The 21,742-nt window shown below is 38.8% G+C and overlaps 1 long non-coding RNA gene across 1 annotated transcript; it reads right to left on the bottom strand.

The window, feature by feature from the left end:
• Positions 1 to 19,603: 19,603 nt before the first annotated feature.
• LOC147624638 (uncharacterized) lies at positions 19,604 to 21,435 on the bottom strand. Its single transcript, XR_015269159.1, has 3 exons — positions 20,033 to 21,435; positions 19,866 to 19,949; positions 19,604 to 19,773 (listed from the first exon to the last, which is right to left on the bottom strand). It is a non-coding gene; the product is annotated as an uncharacterized LOC147624638 (long non-coding RNA).
• Between the last annotated feature and the right edge of the window lie 307 nt (positions 21,436 to 21,742).

Consider the following 21,742-nt stretch of genomic DNA (forward strand, 5'->3'; position numbering starts at 1 on the left):
GTAATAGGGCCAAAGAATCTATCCTGCATGATCTTCTCTCTTGCTTCAATAATCAAAGGATTTGATACTACAGTAATTGCAAGCAAGGAGGCTTTTCTGCTGAGGGCATCTGCTACCATATTTTCTTTGCCTGGGCGGTACTTGATTTCAAAATCAAATTCCTGCAGGGTCTGCATCCACCTTCTTTGGCGCATGTTGAGGTCCTTCTGAGTAAAGATCCACTTTAAGCTCTGATGATCTATCCACCAAAGTGAATCTTTTTCCCAGTAGGTAATGTCTCCACAACTTTAAGGCATAGACTACTGAAAGTAATTCCAGGTCGTGGACAGCATAATTCCTCTCATGCGTTCTGAGCTTTCGGGATTCATAGGCCACTGGATGACCTTCCTGCATGAGTGCACCTCCCAGGGCAAAACCACTTGCATCAGTTACTACCTCAAAGGGTAGAGAAAAATCTGGCAGCTTCAGAATGGGACTGGTTACCAAGGCGGTCTTCAGCTTATCAAAAGCATTCTGGCACCTGGCGGACCACTGAAATGGGGTATTCTTTTTGAGAAGGTTAGTCAAGGGGGACGCTATGAGAGCATACTTTGGTATAAAAATTCTATACCAACCAGTCAATCCCAAGAATCCTTTGACTTCTTTCATTGTCTTTGGTTCAGGCCAATCTATGACTGCTTGGACTTTTGCAAAATTTAGACAAATTCTATCTTTGGATACCAGAAAGCCCAAGTATTCAACGTGGTCGGTAGAGAAAGTGCATTTGCTCTTTTTGGCAAAGAGTTGGTGCTTCCTTAGAATCTCAAGGACTTTTCGGACATGAGTCTCATGGTCAGCTGCATTCTTTGAGTAAATCAGAATGTCATCAGAGAAAACTAGAACAAAATCGTCCAAGTATTCTCTGAGGATGTCCTGCATTAGGCGATTGAATGTAGCTGGGGCATTAGTTAATCTGAATGGCATGACAATAAATTCATAATGCCCATAGCGAGTATTGATGGCTGTTTTCGGTATATCTTGATCATTGATCCTGATCTGGTAGGACCCGGATTTGAGATCTATCTTTGTGAAGATTTGGGCTCCATTTAGCCTATCGAGAAGCTCATCAATTTTCTTGGGATAGGATACTTATTCTTAATTGTCAGCTGATTTAGACCTCTGTAGTCCACACAGAGTCTAAGCGTTCCATCTTTCTTTTTCTGAAAGAGAACTGGCGCACCCCAAGGTGAAACACTGGGTCTTACAAACCCTTGTTCTAACAATTGTCTAAGCTGTTCCTTGAGTTGTTAACACTCCTTCAAAGACAAAAATCCTCAATGTCTCGGTCACGATCGATGTGGGAAATGGTGATATAGATCTTATTTATTTTGGAATCCTGTGTTGAGTGCATTAGTGGGCTTTTTGCATTGGAAAAGGGTGAAACACTATATTAGAGAATTTGGAAACATCCCAATTCCCATTTTGCAAAATTGTAAAAAAGGCACCATGGTGAACCTTTTTAAGCTTTTGTCAAAACCCCCTCATGTGACATATCATTGGGAATACCTTAAAGAGTAAGTTCTAAATGCGCATTCTCCGACAACTTTCAAGTTTGTATGCTTAAGACACGCCAAAAAGTAGATTAAAAAGAAAATTCCCAAAGTCTTGGGATTTTTCCAAATTCTCCAATATGGTAATGGTGGTATATTGATTTATGTGCATTCTCAAATCGGGTCATAGGCTCCTCCTTACAAAGTATTAGCAAGCTCATCAAGTACATGGGTTGGGATGTGTCTGAATTGCCAGGCGGGATTGTCATGTGTAAGGGTCTTAGGCAAGCTTCCTTGTACACTTATGAAGGAATGCTAGGCTATTGTATGAACGATTGTCATAAACCTCACTTTAGATTCTTTTGCCACAATGTCATTGTCAAAGAAATCACAAGGGGGTGTGAGAAATATGCACTTTATGGGTAAGGTGATTTAAAAAGAGTATGTTTTTTTAGGGAGCTTTTCATTTAGAGCTTTTTGCAAGAAATTGCATGACGGAATGCTAGGCTATTGTATGAACGATTGTCATAAACATCACTTTAGATTCTTTTGCCATAATGTCACTGTCAAAGAAATCACAAGGGGGTGTGAGAAATATGCACTTTATGGGAAAGGTGATTTAAAAAGAGTGTGTTTTTTTTGGGGAGCTTTTTATTTAGAGATTTTTGCAAGAAATTTAGAGCTTTTGTAGTTCATAGCTCTTAGATCGATTTCTTCTAGGGAGTATGTATGTGTATACATATATACATTGCAAGAACTTAGTGGAGGATAATATGCACAAGTAGATAGGATAAGTTATCATATCATAATATATTAGAGTGTAGACAACATCAAAGCATAAGTACATGTGTCTTCTACACACGGTTGAAATATGCTTGAGAAAGGAAGTACGATAATAGAAACAATTACCAAAAGGATGAAATGGGATCTTATAGGCCATTTTCTCTTCCCATCCTTAGGAGGGTTATGACTTGTTGCATTATTTACATGCATGGAGGCAAATAAAAAGTATCCTTCCTATCAAATAAATGTGGAGTTCTTGGAACATTTAATTAGAGAGGCTAACGAGACAATCGAGCAATGATAACTGAATGGTCACTGAGCTTCTTTCACATGGATGGCCATTGGGACATCTTGGAACATTTAATTCTAGAGGCAAATGTAAATTGAATTATCACTTAGGTGCTTTCACATGGATGTGTGTGCTCAGCTTTATATACATGTTGTGTAGTGAAGAGAGGATACCACATGAGGTGTGGAGTCACTCCACCATTTCAAAAGTAATCACATAAGATCATACACTTTTGTCATAAAAATTAGGTTAGAAGCCTAATCCATCTAGTAAATAATCTCTTGCTTCAATGATGTGATGGTTGTATCAATTACGTGTGTTATTACATTTGGTAGATGCATTTATGCTTATTATGACCTATAAACGTATATATTCTATCATCCTCAATCCATGTATACTCAAGTAATTGTGTAGTTCCCTTAATATCTCGAATTTGAAAGTTATTTTAAATTTTGGGCTGGATTAAGTCATGCAACTCTCTTAGGTGTGACCTCTATTAAAATGTAAAATGAATAGGTTGGCAAATCCTTACACTCATAAACTAATAAAACTTTCTTTACATGTTCTAGAAATGATTGAAGAAAACACAACAACAAATAGACAATACATGACAACTTATTCCATTCTTGGAAATAATATGTTTATGTTCCGAACTTAATTTGACTCATGAAGGCTGTTGTGTAAGGTGTTATTTGGAAGCTCTACCTTCAACACACTCAGCACATCCTATATTTACATACAAAAAAGAACTCAATGACACTTCCTGTCAACAAGGAGAAAATTAAGGGCTATTTTAGAGGGGTCTTTGATATTTTCCAGCTATTTCCAGCTATTTTAGAGGGGTCTTTGATATTTTCCAGCTATTTCCCCATAAATGTTTTTGGAAAATCACCCAAAGTTTTCTAGTTTTTAGTGGGTTTTGGAGACGTATTTGCTAAAATTTCACTACACACTACCATATAAGAGAGAAAATTTCAAAGATTCGCCCAAGTTTTCTAAAGTTTTAGGTTCATATATAAAAACATGCACCAACCCATCTATACTTATACTATTTTATTGGTGTTTTTTTAACCCTCCTCCATCTTCTTGAAATTATCATGTATTCAGACGAGTTTATTAAAGAAGATAAGAGACCAAAATGGAAATCTTAATTAGTGTCAAATATAGAGATTTTTCTTTCTTTGACATATGTTGGGCCTACTTGTTGCATCTTCATTTGACATATGTTGGCCCTACTTTTGTATCTTCATGAATTTAGAGAATATTCTATTCTACAACTTCATATGGTTATATTTTCTCATGAAATTTTGGTTGGAGGGACCTTAGTTTGTCTAGGCATTACTTTTTCTAGCTACAGTGAGACCTATTATTCGATTAGGGATTATTTCATTGTATGCCATCAACTATTTCTAACTCTCCTCACAAGGAGGTATTTGCCTTTAATTCTCCACTCTCTATTTGCATAGGTAAGTTTTTATTTTAATGGCTTTTTCTTCTAGCTCTTAAATAAAACTTTCTAGCTCGAGTTACACAAAGAGGAGACCATCTCCACAAGTATTTTACTTGTTTTGTTGTTGAATGTCTTTCTTTTTTGAGTTAAAAAATGAGTGTAACAAAGGGGATTTTAGGATGTACATGAACATAGGGGGTGGGCCTAGGCACATGGAGCTTAAGGGCATTTACACATGTGGTGTTAGGGCACGTCGGCCTTGGGACTTATAAGGTAACTATTGTACCCTTTTATGACCCTTTATGATCTTTTGACACATTGTATCTTTTCTTGGAGCTCATGCTTCTATGGTTGATTCATGGAAGGTTTTCGATGTTTAGGTGGCTACTCTCTATAACAAGTAGCACATGTATGTACTCCATGCTAATGAGTGCAACCCTAGTTTCCCTTCATTGCATTGGTATTGAGCCATGAACCCTTCATTGAATTGGTATCACAGCCATGATCCCTTCATTACAATGAGTAGAGCATTATACTTTGAAACACATCAAGAAATACTCACACACAATTGACAATGTTAAGTACATATATCAATCTTCAAAGTCCCTCGCAATGGAGACAAGGCTGGGCTGGATGTTCCATTCGTAGGTTGAGATATCAAGGCCTTGCCTACTACAAGATTTTCCTCAACTTTTTAAAAATTGTCACTTTTAATATACGTAAAATCCCACAGTAAATATAATCATAATAAAGATTTCCACCAAATGTGTTTTGTTAAAATACCATGTCCTTTTGTTTGTAAATACCATGATGAACATTTTCAAGTGCTCCAAATATACTCTTGTTGTTGCTAACTCCTAAAGCATACATCATTAAACTACAAGGGCTATCAACAAACATGCAACCACACCACTTGTGGATGGTTCAGGGTGTACATATTAACTTGCCTATCCTTCATATCATTAGAAGATTTCGTTTGCTTTGATATAAGACTAACACGCAAACATTTGGTGTGGAAGTAGAGAGAGTCTGAGAAAGCTGGTCAGATTCGTTGAGTGTGCGGATCATGATGAAAGGTCGACGACATGATCAATGCTTGTACGTGATTTTCTGGCTTTTTGATGCAAAGGTCTTCGTCGTGTAAGGGAGGTACATGACTATGGAGTATGTACACGGGCTCATGTCGCGAATCCCAGCACGATAGCTCCGCTAGTTTGTTCTTCACTTTTTAAAAATGTTAGGTTTCTTTATTGCATCACTGAAATTCCACTAAGGTAGTTTCTTTCATATAGTAGTCCTTTTGAAAATTCTTATAAGCTCTTGGTGAGCATTTTTCAATTCCAGTATTTTTCTCCATATTTTTTCGTGTTTTTTCCTTCCTACATTAATTTACAAATTACTCTAGTGGAAAGTAGCACTTCTTGTTCTAGGAGTTTTCTCACAATTTCGAAGGTTTGCATAACCGTCGAAATGCGCTACCTATTTGGTGAAAGAATTACAGGTCGTTGTCTTCTCAGGAGACAATTCTGCAAACCTAGCCTAAACTGGTGCAATTTAATTAAGTGAATCGGTGGCAAGATTATCGAGATGAAGCTATAATCACCATCAGTCTATCTACTATCGAGCGACAACCTATTCACCTAATAAGATCATTATAAAAGCTCGTCTCATGTGTACCTTGTAGATAGATAGTAAACTAGGTGAACTAAAGTGAACATAGTAGGCAGAAGCCATTGCTGAGTGTACTCTAAGACTAACACTCACAACACTTTATGTACTGTTATATATGAGCTGTTTGAGTTCAGGTGAAAGCATGGATAGGTGGTACAAAAAGTAGTGTCTTTGACAGTGCTTATACTACTACTTTTTATTTTGTTTTGGAGAGTTTTAGGTAAATTTAGAAAATACTAGTGGTACTTTTTAAGATTATTGTCCATAAAAGTACTTTTCTGGACATTATTTAGAATTTGAACCACAATGGAAACCCTAAAATTAGTCATCTTTTTTCTACTTGAAAGCAGAAAAGTGGTACCACCTAAGTTAAACCATGCTTTAACCCATTCCTTAGTACTAGGATTAGGGTTTTGGGGTTTAGCCCATTCACTAATTAGAGTCAGATCATTCCTCATGTATCTCATTTGATTCAAAAATATAAACAATGCTGATTCAGTTCTTAACTAGTTCATTTAATTATCGTTGTTAGTCGTTCTATTGCGTAGAGTCTACCTAGGTGCCACCTAGCCTTTGAGATCAAGCACACCTGCATCAACTTCAGTCACACGCTACCTCAGATCTACAGCCATTCTGCTTTGTGTCGGCACTACACAAACTCCTAAGTCAACCTTTTGTATTCTGGCATTCTGCATTCCACACTTGGATTGCAATTGAGCATCAACCACTTTCACCTGTAGACTCAAATCTACAAAATCTGCATCAACTTCCGACTTATTGATGCCATGCCATCTTCTGATTTGCAGAAGCCACATCATCTTTTGACTTGCTGAAGCCACATCATCGTTCAACCTTCTAATGCCATGTTATTCTCTAACCTACTGATGCCACATCATCTTCAAGCCTCAGAGCCAGCTATATAAAACATCTATCAAAGCTAGCTATCTAAACCAACTACAAGAGCGAGCTGTTGCTGTTGTCAAAATCAGCCACCATCTGAAACATCTACTGGAGCCAACTGTTAGAGCCATTAGTTGCCGAAAATTAATGAGCTTGTTTAATGGACTGACAAAATCAGTCATATACATTAGCTGTCTGAGTCAGCCATCTGAGTCGACCTGCTACTACTGGCAAGCCGTTGATGCTTCGGGGAAGATCTATAGCTCGTCCCAACACAACACCGTAAGGAAGAGACTACACCCTAAACTAACGAGACCACCAAAATGCATATCATAGAGTCACTCTGCTCAAACCCATGCCATATGCACCCAACTTGAATCCCATAAACACATGATCGAGTACATCTCACATTATCTTCACATGCAATGCCAAGAAAATACCAAACACACATGCCCAAATCACAACAATACATGACCCATATTCCACCCAAGGACACCAAACAACTCTCTCTTAGTTTTCATAAAAACCAATCGGCTCAACATGAAATGATTGAGAATGTATCTCTAAGGAATACCACCATCCAATCCATTTATGCAAAATGGGGCACCAAGAATTCACACTTGTTATTATTGTTTGGGAGCACGTTCCTTGAATTGGAAATATCAATAGCATGCAACAAAACAAATCAAAACCCTTGCATCCTATGGAATGGGCCTCCAAGTCCACACCATCCACTAAGTAGACAAGGCCTTAAAGTGGCGCCCGTACGTCATATGAAAGCCAAAATAAACACAAAGGCGCGGCCATCGGATGAGTGAACACGAGCTCATGCTTAGCTACCATCTCTATCCATTCATGCACGAAGGTGTTGATTCCGAATGGTAGGCACGCTCGAAGGCAAGGATGCAATCGAATATGCTTCCGCCATAGTTGCAAGGTTGAATCCTCAGCTCTGCCACCATCCAGACTGTCAATTTCCCACTGTCAAAAGTAGCCACCGTCAAGGGCTTGGCCCCGCCACCATCCAGCTTGCCTTCACGGCTTGTGCGCCACAACGGCCAGCCCACCTTTGCTTGTGGTCTTGTTGCAGCTCAACCTTGCAGCCCTTCCACTTCACCCTCTCTCCAAGCCTTGTGTGTCTTCGCCCCGGCAATCGACCAGCAACCCTTCTCTTCACGAGCACCGACGTGGCCTCCACACGGGCTTCATGCCGCCCAGCTGCCACCCACCATCTCCCCTCCTTATTTCTTCTGCATGCTACGTTGAAAAAGCCACATCTTGCTTGGAATTTAAAAAAATAGAAATATTGGGTTATCCTAGGAGTTGTTCACATGGGCTTGGTTAGCTAGCCTCGTTCACACCTCCACAAGGTTTTTTTGCATCATGCAAACACACAAAGCATGCATGCCACTCCTCCTTTCCGTCCTAGTCTAGCATGTGACCATGCATTGTTGTCGTCTTCTCGTACTTGAAAAATCCTATCATAGTTTGCCCAACCCCCCCCCCTGGCTAGAGCATTCATGCTCAACTGCTTATTTTGGTAAAACAACTTATTCAAATACTGCACCTAGCTAAACCCCCCTTGGTTAGAGCATTCATGCTCAACCACTTATTTTGGCAAAACCTTATTCAAACATTACACCTAGCTCAAGCTCCTACTAGCTTATTCATACCATCATCTGCCTCAATGTGACCCTCCACCTGGATCAAAAACAAAATGAGGGTGCAACCAATGCATCTATAAAACATTCTCCAACCCTTCTCTATCCAAGAATGCATACACTTCACTGCTCGCAATAAAGTTTAGGTTCTCGTCCATGTGCACCTGATCCTCAACAGCATGCATGCCAACCGGGTTTTCTGGATTAAACCACATCATGGAAGGCATTAGATCAAGTGGAAAATCATCCAAAAAACTATAAGCCATATTGCTCTGCACATTATCTTCTAGAAGCTCTTCATGCACACATTCCATCACTACATTCTAAGTACTCTCCAGGCACATATTGTAAAGACTAGGGCTCACAAACCCCTCTAATCCATCATCTAGAATATCCATCAATTCTTCATCAATCTCTGGCTCATTTCCATGCATATGAGACCCCACAAAGATACCCTTCTGGGTCTCAGTAAGACCGAACACCTCATGAGCGTCATCAAGATCACTTTCCTGGCATAGACAAGAAGCATAGACCTACTTGGCATCCAGATAAACACATGCAAAATCCATCAAAGCATCATCCCAGATTGCATCAAGCTCAACATCACTCACGTCACCAACACTTTGCATCAATTATACCATACTTTCATCAGACATAATCCTATCCAAATGTATACAAACAACATCAACCTATGAAGGCTAATGGCTCATGATCCCGGGACACTCTTCTGACATTGCATCATCTAAAAGTATATTTAACTCTTCATCTGTTTCGCAGTCAGCTAGGAAACTTGTATCAACATCCTCAAAACATGTGTACAAATCCATATACATAGCCTTAAGATGCATCTCCTCACTATCTTTCTCATTGATCTCATGGTCGAAAATCTCAGATCCAAAGCTCTCCACTGTATCGTGCATATTCTCATATGTCGTGCAAGTGGAGGAATCCATGCTATCCCCCACGGTGATTACATCTTCTCTTGGCATCCCTAAATGAACTAACCTATCGCCAAAAGACCTATCTCTTATCATACATCACCTCTATTGCTACCCTATGCTTCCCACACTACTTCTTTCTCTTCTTGTTGAAGCGCATAATGTATAGCCCTGGCATAACTATCACATCCATGCCTAACAACTCTCATCTGCCACATTGGCTCCAAGTCCTCCCCACAAAGCACATAAATTGAAGGTAGTCATGCACAATATCCACACTGTTAAACAAATCAAGATAAGCATACCAAGCATCCTCATACCCAGCTGGAAGTCAATAATTGTTGAGAGATGTAATCGCGGTGTTGTGTGTATGTGGGAAAGCACCCTAGAGGTGCAAGATATTGTGGTGAGATAGGAATGCCACATGTAATATTGAATGATGTGTGAGTGTTGACCAAAAGAGTGGAAAAGGGAGTGCCACATGGATGATGATGTGTAAAGTGGGATAAGGCTAGAGGGCCTATATCACTGTATGGTCCATTGTGATATGCAACAAAATAGAGATCAAGTGTTGAGTGTGCAATCTCTCTCTCTTTCTCTCTCATGGAGTTTTTAGTGTGGTTTAATCCACCTTAATTATGTTTCTTAATCATTGTCTATCACCATGATCAATCCCATTTTAGGATTGTTAACATGGTATCAGAGCTTATCATTGTCTATCACCATGATCAATCCCATTTTAGGATTGTTAACATGGTATCAGAGCTTAAGTGGTGGCAGAGCTTAGGTGGGCTCTTGGTCATGGTGAATATTTATGTATAGTTTTTCTTGGTTATGAGTTCTTTGATTAAGCATTATTTTTAGTTTATTATGGGAAAAATCAGCACACTCATATTATCTTTTGGATTTGCATTTGTGAGGATTTGAGAGAGATTTAGAGATGCCATTCTCAAGTTTGAGAGAAGATTTGCAACAAGGAGGTTGCATAGAAGCTGTCCAAGAGAGTTGCAAATGGGAGTTTTGCAACATGGAAAGCCTACTCATCATCAAAGAAGCTGAAAATGTAGATTTCAGCAAGTATAAAGGCTATGGAGTCTTCGGTGTCATCAAGGAGAAGCTTCCAAAGGAGATCTGTGAAGGTATTTTGGTGTTTTTGCCTCTAATTTGGCATTTGAGCATGGAAGAATGTTGATATTTGAGAAGGGTTGCTCATTAGGGAAAAACGGAGCTCATTTTGGGGCCCTGTAAGAAATTCACTATTTTTCGATTTATTTCTCTCCTAAAAGATCTCAAAAATAATAAAATATGGAAACGTGGCTCAGAACTGTCAGTAAGGACCACTGAACTGTCAGTTCAGAAAAGAATAAGATAATCTTTTGTCTAACTAACACGATTTTGCATTAAATATCTCCTTAATTTTTTTTGTTTCTCGAAGATTTCGCATCTCTTTTGACGACGTGTGCAGGCCTCTCATAAAGAATCCATCACTGAACTTAATGATTGTATGGATACCGCCACACTTCCACAATTCATGTTACAAAAAGACTATGAGATTGAGAAGCCAACTTTGCAACCTCAGAAGCACAAAAATGGCCGATATTAGTGAAGTACAATCTCAGAAGAAGCGATTATATCATCTTCACATCGACTTAGAAGAACAATATGCTCCAGCACAAAAAAGACGAAAGGTTACGGTGCTAAATGCTCAACAACGGGAAAATATGAGAAGAGAAGGGCTCCAACATATTGACTTATGGTGTGATGGAAGTATATATCTAAAATGTCCAGTACAAAACTCTACACCTCCATTTGTCAATCCAACCACACTATTGAGGTTTGCGGGCGATGGAAAAAATGGACTTCTTGGTTATATTTCAGCACAGTCTGCATTTGCAGAAACATATAAAACAATGTACCTACAAGAAAAGGGAGCCAGGATTCAAGAGATAGCTATTCGTGCAAAATTGGAGCAGCAGTTGCAGAATGAAATTGAGGAACATTCAAAGAGTAAAAAAGAGTTAACAAGATCAAGAAGGAAGAGAACCATGCTTGGAGACAGACAACGAAGTAGGAAGATTAAAAACATTGCAAATTTGAAGGCTGGAACTGGTGGATGCAAGCGAAGAATTCAGGAAGCAAGGTTAGTTTGCAATTTTTTATTTTTTAAACTAAAAAATACTCTCAAATGACTATGTATTTTGTCCATTAATGCAAAACAGGATTGGAAGTGTTGAATAATATAGGCATATTGTGTTGTTACTATATTGTTACTATAGGAAATTATTGGAGCCTGCAAAAGAAAATATGGATCCCAACCTTCTTCCAGTTAAACAAATGAAAGGATTGCTTTCTTGTGGTGTAGCAAAAGGTTTGATTGAAGAAAAAAAATACAAAACAATCAAACGCAATGTTGTAGAGGACTTTATATCCAATAATCAAGTTGATGGTACTACAATCCAAGAGGCTCTTGATGTTAGTGGAGTTAGCAGGAAGGGATATAGTTCAATTTTCCATGCGATATCCTCAACTTTGAGAGATCAAAGGATTAAACGAGTTTTACTGCCAAATCCAGCAACAGTGTGGAAGATAAGAGGTCATTTGAATGAAAGTATAGATGAGTTTATTGGACCATATATCCATATTGAAGATATATTTCATGGTGATAAAGGAACCACTGTGTATGACCCTTGGAACAATATATTTGTAGATCTACAACAACTTCAAAGAAGAATGGTCGAGTTTTATGGAATAACATTTGAAGAGTGCAAAGGCATTTTGAAATTTGTTATCAAACTGGATGAGTGTGAGGTTGTAAAGGAAAAGAAAATGGAAAGGATTACTATCACATTGATGAATGGAGCACTTGATACATCATTGAATGAAGCGAGTTCGAAGTATTTTAGTGTGCAGTCGGAGAAACACATATGGTGGTTGGGCTCATTCCAGGTATGATCATTTTTTATTTCGTACTTGATTTTAGTCAATGTTTTCAAATCTTTTATAGTAAGACTTTTGTTTTGTATAATCACAGGTAAAGACAGAAGACCATGAAACACTAGATTGGGTGTTTCACCACACGGAAATACCAAGAATAATTAAAAGACAGGTGCAAGGAGAGAATCTCCATGTTGCAGGAAAAGGTGATTTTCAAGTAGAGTGGCACATGGCGGGGGATCTTAAAACACTTAAGTGCATGTATAACGTTAGTAAAGGAGGTAACTCAAAGTCTCCTTGTCTTTACTGCAAAGAATCAGCGCAAGTAATGGATTCTAAATGGTGGAAGAGAGCACCTAATAGAGATAAAGTTGACCCTGACTTCAAGGCCATTCTTGACATTCCACTATGTTATGTTCACATATGCACATTGCATGCTCTATGTCGAATTATTGAGAAATTGGTATTTTTGTATATTGGATTTGCTTGGAAACTCCGTCCCGAAAGAAATAGAAAGGATGCTCTTCATGCATTGGAAAAAGTGTTATCCGATATAGGTCTGCATGGAGGTGATGTTCATATCACAAAGGATTTTAAAAAGTCTAGCAATGGCAAGGAGGTACCAATCAAGCCCTCTATTGGTGGTGTTAAGGCAAGAAGATTCTTGTCTCGACCCAAACACAATAGTAAGCAAGTAAGGCAAGGTAAAACAGTTTCAAGGATTAGTTATGGATTGTGGAAGCAAGTCCATAATGCCGTGAAAGATCATGAGGCAGATGGGGAAGCACGAAATGTGAAGGCAGAGGTGTGGAGGTCTCTTGATCAACTCTTCATGTTCTGTGACAATGTAACATGGACAAAGAGTGATTACAAGAACTTTGAAGAGGCAATAAAACATTTTGGGAAGTCAATGAAAGACGCATGGACAGCCTGCAATATAACTCACTACATGGTAAAGTGATGTCTTCTTCTTTTACTTAAGTGTGATCCTCTTTTCTTTTATAACTTACTATGCATTCTTATGTCTTTGTGAAAACAGCATATTATCTACAACCACCTTCCCTATTTTGTCAAAAAGTATGGATGCCCAGCAATTTGGTCTACCCAAGGCATGGAGAAGTCTCACTACATGGCACGTAATGCATTTTTCAGACACACACAACACTATGGAGGGAGTCAAAAGGCAAATAGTCTGAAGGAAGTCTTCCAATGGTTTTACCGAGGCATTCTACAAAGGCTGCATGCTAAAAGAAAAGTTGCTAGCTCCAAAGTCAAGCTTGCTTTTATTCTAGCCCAAAAGCAAAGACGAAGACAAACTTTGGACAATTCAATGGCAGCAGAGAGACATAGACAGTGGAGGGATTCGAAGATATTTAGAAACCATAAATGGACAAGTAAACATGAATAGCAGTTTGTAACTTATTGGTATTATGTCCACATGTTTTCAAACTTAATCAATAGATTTTTATTCTGTGGAACAAGTGACTCTTGGTGTAATGCCTATATGTTTTGAGACTCTATCAAAAGTAAGTCTTTTGTGAAACATGTGATCTATATTAACAAGCATCAATACATCCATATATTAACACACAAAAAATTCAATCAATACTACTTAATTATGCTAGACATACTGTTGATCCTTACCAATAAAATACTGAGTGTCAAACACTTTTAGAAGCTTTTGAGTGTGGGAAGAGTACTGAAGTGTCGTACAATGATGGGACAAATGCAAAAGGGTACTGATCGTCCGTACGGACAAGGAACTGATGAGGATCAAAGACTTTGTACAAATCAGTTCAACTTCAACATAATGTTTGTGCTATATTTGATGACTAAATCCTATTACTCCCAAGGCTTGCGAGTCGGAACTCTCTTTTTGAATTTGATTGGACTCTTTTTCTTCCTTATTGGCTTGATGTCGACTTTCTGTTTATCAATGCTTGCCTCTGTTGCTTGTCTGAGAGGGGTATCCTTGTCTTCAGCTATCTCCACGTGTTCTTCTTCTTGGATTGTGTGGCCTGATGCAATCATGGGTGGCTCTCGGAACCTTATGAGCTTGTGTTTTCCATAGCCCTCTCGACATTTGGGCTCCTTAACACCACATGCTAATGCATAAGAAGTGTAAGACAAAAAGTAAGAGGCCCTAGAGGCCTGCTTATTCACATAATCCCCAAATATATCTATGGCGGACAACCTCTCTATTAAAATGATCTTTTCCTTTTGCCATGGAAGATCATGTCCACCTAATACCCTAGACAAACATTTAAAGAAGTAAACAATGGCTTCTCCATTGTTGCTCAACTGCCTATGGTAAATCAAGATCTTAGCACTACCTAGATCATGAATATAATGAGCTAGGCTTGACATTTTGCCAAACCCAGCTGGCCTGCTTCCACTTGATCTCTGGAGGAATGTGTCATCCTCAATTTGTAGCTGCCATGTATCAAAAGATTATAGTGAGACAATGATACATAACTACAAAACATTTAAACACAACATAAAGTATTTGATTTGAAGTAATAATATCATACTCTCTCATTTTCATCAGCAACAAGAAGTTCATCTTTCCAAAGATTTATTCCTCTCCCCTCCAGTCCAGCCTCTTCTTTAAGTTTTTCCTTATGAAGTGATGAGAGATTCATAGCTTCCTGGAAGGCAGCTTCATCTGGCTCTTGGAAACTTTCAGCCTCTTTGAAACAAATAGTAAGGGCCTCTGCAGGATCAAAGGTTGTTTCCAAAGCTAGCAGTGAATGGTCATCCTCTATGCCAACCTCCTTGTCAAGCCTTGAAGCCTGGGCAATAAGGGAAATGGCATAGTCCTCCCTCAAATTGAACATACACTCTATATCATGGAGGAAAACATAATCTCTACCACCAATCAAGACACCTGGAAGCATGGGCACTGCATAGTTGCTGCTCTGAACATCAAAGTCTTCAACTGGCTGTGCTGCCCTAAGAGTCTCAGTCCTTAGTTGAACAAGGTCAAGAGCAGCCACTTGCAGCCCCTCATCCTCGAGGTTGATATCTTCTTCCTGCTCTGCTATATCTGTTGCCATAGGAATATCCTCTTTTACCTCTGCCACAGATATATCTTCTTCTTCAGTCTCCTGCCCTTGCTCTTCTAGAGATTGCTGTTGAAAGACAATGTACATAAGGAATGCCATGTTTTTCTCAAGCACTCTACACTTTCTGGTGTGCAAGTTACAACTGAATTTATATTCCTCAGGCAGGCTGTCAAACCTTCTATTCACATGATACCTCAGCTTCTCAATGGAGACAATATGATTTAAATGCACAAAAACCTTTTCACCTTCCACAATCCTTTCTGCCTCTGTCAGTTGTTTGAAGGTATCCCAATGGTCTGAAAGGAAATCTCTGTGATGGTCCAAAAGAGAGCTCATAGTGAACTCCCTGTTGAAAATACTGTGGTATATGTGGAAGCTCCTTTGAGCCTTGCACTTGTGAAGAAAGTCAAATAGGAGCAAATCTGGAGATTTGTCCTCTTCTGGTTCCCTTTGTTTTGAAAGGGAAGACTCACCTTTCTGCTCTAGTCTCTTGCTTTTGCCTGAAGCAAAATTTATATAACATGAATTCTATATGCTCACATATGCAATCAGATAAAGTATAGGATATCACCAAACAAAACTCTTCATCAGCACACATGAATCACCTGGTGATTGCTGTGGTCTGAGTATAGCAGCAGAGAAGTCCAACTTTCTCTTGAAAGGAGGGGCCTGAGGATCAACTGTTCCAAAGCAGAAACATTTCTCATCATCAAGAAAGACATCTCCATGGACATAGAAAGCAAAACAATGAGCAAACAGTAAAAACCAAAAGAGACACAAGACTTTGCAACAAAACGCGATGCAGACCCATTTGAAAAATGTAAAGTGCTCTCCTCGCATTTTGTTGCAAATTCTGAATTTCTACTGACATCCATTTCCAATCAAATGTTAGGGATATCTCACAATGTTCACGACAGTAAATGATGCAAGGAGGAATTCCCCAGTGCAAAAGAGATTAAAAGAAGGAGAAAAAATAAAAACCAGAACAAATATCAGAATTTGCAGCAAAACGCGATTTGGAGCATTTGGAAAACATAAACCTCTCTAATCGCATTTTGTTGCAAAATTCTAAATCCTACTCATATCCATCTCTAATCAAATCCTAGGGTGATCTGCCAGATTTCTAGGCACTGAGATTTAAGAATTCTACAGATGGAAGAAATATATGTCAGAAAACATTGGAAATGGTATAGATCTCTGACCTTTCTTTTCCTCTTCCATACTGATGGAATAGCCCTGGAGATTGTCCTGCTCTCTTCCAAAACTGAGCTGTAGCACTGGTAACCTGGAGATCTGGTAATGGTAGTAGTCTTCAGACAGGTTGCAGAGTGGATGGAGTGTGTTGGGTAGAAAGTGGTCAAAGTGGGAGAGAAGAGGATGATGGGAGGGTGCTGGCAGGGACGGAATACGGGGAGGGAAAAGTGTTAATGGATCTAATTATGAAATCATGATTGGCACAAGTTCCAAGGCAAAAAGTGTCCCACAAATTTCAAATCCCAAAAGATTTGGTGGGACCCACACGTGTTAAAAAACGACTATATCTCACACGTGTGGTATTAATAACTCCATTATTTGTATTTTGTAATAATCTACTCTCCTAACTCAGTTCTCTTGCATCTCTACCTCCCTACTCCACACCATCAGCATCCAGACCAGCAGCAGCAGAGGTTCACACCCAGCACAGGATACTCATCATCAGCAGCAGAGGTTCACACCCAGCACAGGATACTCATCATCAGCACAGAACACTTGCAGATAGCTTCCAGGTTAGTAAGAAAATCTTTTTCCTCTCCTTCTTGTTTAATAGTATATTAGGGTAAGGAATTGATTGATGTGATGTAGGTTACATATTATGATAAATATTATATGCATTTTTTAGATTTTCTCCACTGCATGTAGAAGCAGGAAGACTTTTTATTTGGCCCTGTTGAATGAGAGTTTGATCACTTCTTGATGTCCATAGGCTCAATCTATGTTGCACCAAGCTGCATACACACTGAAATGACTAAAGGCATGCTGAAGTATGTTGTCTCTAGAATTTGCAGCAAAACGCGAGGAGAGGATTTTAGAAATCTCAAAATAGTGCAAATCGCATTTTGTTGCAGATTTTAAAATGCTTCTTTATCCACCCATTTCAGGCCTGCATAGTTCTTCTATAAACACAATACATATTGTTTGTAGTTGGAAAGATAGAGAATTCATCATATGAATGCAAAAGCATGTTGTTTCAAGCATTTGCAGAAAAACGCGATTCTGAGCTGTTACAAATTTCAAATCTTTATAATCGCCTTTTGTTGCAAATTGTTCAATTTTGCTTCATCCAAGTTGTCATCACCTTCTTTAATCATTCTATGTTCTCCATGTTTCTTATCTTTTACTATTGCTTTGTATGGACCTTTTCAGAGTGATGGCAAGAACCAAGGCAACTGCAAGGAGGTTTGGCAAGGGGCCAGGGCTTGCAGCAGCAGCAGCTGGGGCTGATGCCAAGGAATCTAGTGTGCCTACAAAAGGAAGAGTTGCACATGGCAGGAAGGGGAAGCCAATGAGCATGCTACAGCAAAAGTCCAAGAGGTTAAAGCATTCTGCTGGTGTGCTAAAGGAGATCAGGAAACAGCAAAAAGCTATAGGCTTTGCAATCCCCAAGGCACCTTTTCAGAGGCTAGTGAGAGAAATCTGTGATAGCTGGCACCTTGGTTTCAGGTGGAACAGGACTGCCATTCTTTCCTTACAGGAAATGGCAGAGGATTACCTGGAGAAGTACTTTGAAGATGCAATGCTTGTAGCAGCCCATGCTCACAGGGTAACTCTGATGGCCAAGGACTTCAACACATTGTCCAGAGTGAGGTGGAGGTATGACAAGCTGGTCCATCCTGTGGAATGGCAGGACATTAAAATGAGAGACATATTATTAATTCCACCTACAAGGAAATTGAAGGCAGACAAGGTGAAGGTTGTTGAAGTGACCCACTCAATGAGCACCAGAGGGAAAGCTGCTTATGAGGAGTCACTGAAGCAGCAAATAGAGGAATCCAAGTCTGCTATAAATGTGGAGACTGTACAGATGGAGCTACAGATACAGAGAAGGTTGCAGGAGCTGGGCCCTAACATAGTTGTCCATATTGAAGATGATTTTTCAGAGAATAATTTTGACTTGACAAGAGCATGCTTGGCAGCATTGGCTCATAAGAATGAGTATTGCTCAGATACTATCATTCTTGCAATGCTCTAGTAAGTGTCTTTTATTTTACATTTGTTTGCAAAACAATCCTTATTGTACCTCCTCCCTTACACCTTACCTTAATTATTGTTTTGTCCAATGTAGCATGATGAGAAGCTGGCTGAACCATGCTGTACAGCATACAGTTTATATTATTGATCCTGCAATTTCCTTCAAGTTAAGAGATCTAAAGGAAACTCCCATGGATATTTCCAATTGGTTCAGACACTGTTATTTTGATCATGTTGATATTTTACTACTTCCATACCATAACAGGTATGTGTGTGGCTGCTTCTTTTGGGATTTTCCTTCAAGATTGAGTACTCTTGTAGCCTTTGATTTCTTAATGCTTTTTTCCTTATGCAGTGACCACTGGAGCTTTGCTTCTATTGACATCCAGCAGAAGCAATGCTTTTTATTCAACTCTCTTAGAAACACACACAGAGAGGTTAAATTGTAAGTGGTTTGTGTGCTATTTTTAACTTTAAACTTCATTATTTGGATTTAATGCACACTAACTGAATTATATGTATTGCAGTTGTATTAGAAGACTTCTAGATGCATTGGATCAGTGTCCTCCTAATGTCAATCTTTTGGATTCAATAGAGCCAATAGATTTAGAGGTAGAAAGTTGCTCCCTCTACTGATGTCTATTTCATGCTATGCCTTTGAACTTATTGAATAATTTTATTTTGTTCAGACATTAACAGTTTCTAACATATCTTTCCAACTATCCAGACACCACAACAAGATGATTCAAGTAGCTGTGGCTGGAGAGTGCTGATTAGTGCCAAATATATACTTTCAAGCTATTTTGAGATAGGACAGCCAGAGCTTGTAAGAAAAAATAATTTTCATTTAGCTTCAAAAAATTTGATATTAGTACAAAGTGTTCTAAATCATCATATCTCATTGCAGATGAGAGAAGATAGCTTCAACTCGAGCTACGTGTATAGTTTCAGAGCTGATATAATTTGGAAGTTTTTGAAGTATGCCTTCCCCAAACCTATTGTACCAGCTACTGTCGAGTTAGGTGAGAGCTCTAAAGTCCGAGAAGGTGTCATACACCTTGATGACACAGATGATGCAGATGTGGTGCCACAAGAACAAGGACCTAGTGCTGATGAGGAGAAGCCACAAGAACAAGGACCTGTTGCTGTTGATGTTATTGAGGAAATGATGGAGCAACAGCAAACAGATGCTCCAAGGGTAGTAGAGGAGACAATGGAGCAGCACCAAGAGACTGTACACGACAAGATGGAGCAACAGAAAGTAGATTCTCCAAATAAAGATGATACGGTGAGGTTGGACCATGTAGAGCAGCCTCTAGATCAACCTATAGATAAATAGAAAATTGTTGTCAAGAATATGTTCTACATATGTAATTAAACACTTCTGTACAGAATTTTACATTTTTAAATATAATACCTTTGTTTATGGAGTCTGTGTTATCTCAATTTTAAAATTTTCAATGTCTTTGCATTTTATTGATCTCTCTCTTCTTTTGAGCACCTGCAAAAAAGCAAAATGAAACAATAGGGTAAAGTAAACTAATAGCAGTGCTTAATGAGACTAGGATAAGTCACATGGTATACCTTCTTATTGTTGTAGATAAATAAAAAGTCCTTTGAAATAGAACCTTCTGTCTCAAATAGAATGTCATTGCGCAATTGAGCTAGGGAGCAGCATTGTCTTAATGTGATATTGACTAGCACATCACCATTCTCAACAACATCAATATCAAGAAGTTTATTTTCTGCACCAAAAGAATCTTCATCTTGATCCATAGGGACTAGTTTTGTACCTAGCATTCGACTGCGCTTATAATAAAAAGAAAAAATGAAATTTTGTGATGCAACCATGTACTTCAGTTGCATAGAAGGTTGGACAACCTCACAAAACACTGAACTACATGTCTTCTTATCCCAACCTTTATCCAAAAATTGTGGCATGCATGCCAGACTTGTTGCTTTAACTGTGAACATTGTTTTTGAAACCTTCACTGGAAAGGTATTAAACAAGTCTACAAAAACTGTGAGAGGCATGCACAAAGAAATTTTTATTATCCTTGTGGCAATATTGGGCCTAAGAGCTTTCTGTACTTCTTTGAAAAGCTTGGCTCTGTATGCCTCTGTAACACTAAAATGTGGGAGAGGCCAATCCACTGAATTCCATGCTGGAAGGTCTTGTTTTCTTAACACACCATGTGTGTTTGCATTGTCCAGCAAAACTGATAAAAATGATCAGTAAAAAATATACCGGATTGAGCTAGCTCTGTTGCACATCGACCTTCGTATTGTTGTTCTCCTATCGATCCATGCAAAACATCTATAAATCCCAGAATACAATCGATGTTTTGCCATGTCTCATACGATGAAGGGTATAAATCTGAAATAAAATATCACAAGAATATCAATAAGCAAAGAAAGAAAGCTTTGTCTTAAAAATCCATGCACCTCATAAAGAACCAAACCACAATAGAAAAATATACAATTAGGCCTGTGTTGCGGAAGATCATTTGGATAGTCTCGCAAGACAAGTTCTTTATGCATGTACACATGCTGAATCAAAACTTCTTTCACCGATATCTTTCCTCTGGTGATTTTAAAATCTCGTACTCTTCCCTTCCATGATGCCAAGAAAATATTTTTTGTCTGGGGTCTCTTTCTTTTACTAGGTTGCATGAGCACCCATGCTCCTTTCGAAACAGTAAACCTTTCCCAAGTTCCTTCCGTTTTGACTGTACTTGAATTCTCTACCGAAGAAATAGAAGAAGCAGGTCGACGGGGTAAGGATGTGTGGTATAATTCTGCCTTCATAGCATTATCATCCACAGAACGTCTTCCACAAGAACGACCATAGTTTTTATTCACCATGGATACCTTGTGAATCTGTAACCACAGCAAAGTAATGTAAACAAGATAACAAAGTGAAGTTTCAAGAAAGAGAAAGTAGGCAGACAGATAGTTGACAAGAAACATCTTACTCTAAGCCAAACTGGATCAAGGGAGCAGTTTTGGAAAAGAAGAGGTTACTGCACAATGAGGTAGTGGTGTAGAATGGTATACCTTTCGAAGGAAAGGCAGCACAACAATTCAAAGTTCAAAGGGAGGTGGAAGCGGGAAGGCCCTTGTCAGAGAAAATGTCAGACTAGATTCTATCTTCATGTCCAAAGATCTTGTGAGAATAAAAAACCAATCTCCACATTAATGTAGCACGCTTGTACCTACATAAAATATTGTTTCTTTTATCTATTTTCTTTTATTTTTGTGAATTTCCAACGTTACGTTGGCCCTCTGTTCATT

Source organism: Cibotium barometz, chromosome 25, assembly GCF_041138505.1.
Source record: "Cibotium barometz isolate CiBa-2024 chromosome 25, ASM4113850v1, whole genome shotgun sequence".
Classification (NCBI taxonomy): Eukaryota; Viridiplantae; Streptophyta; class Polypodiopsida; order Cyatheales; family Cibotiaceae; genus Cibotium; species Cibotium barometz.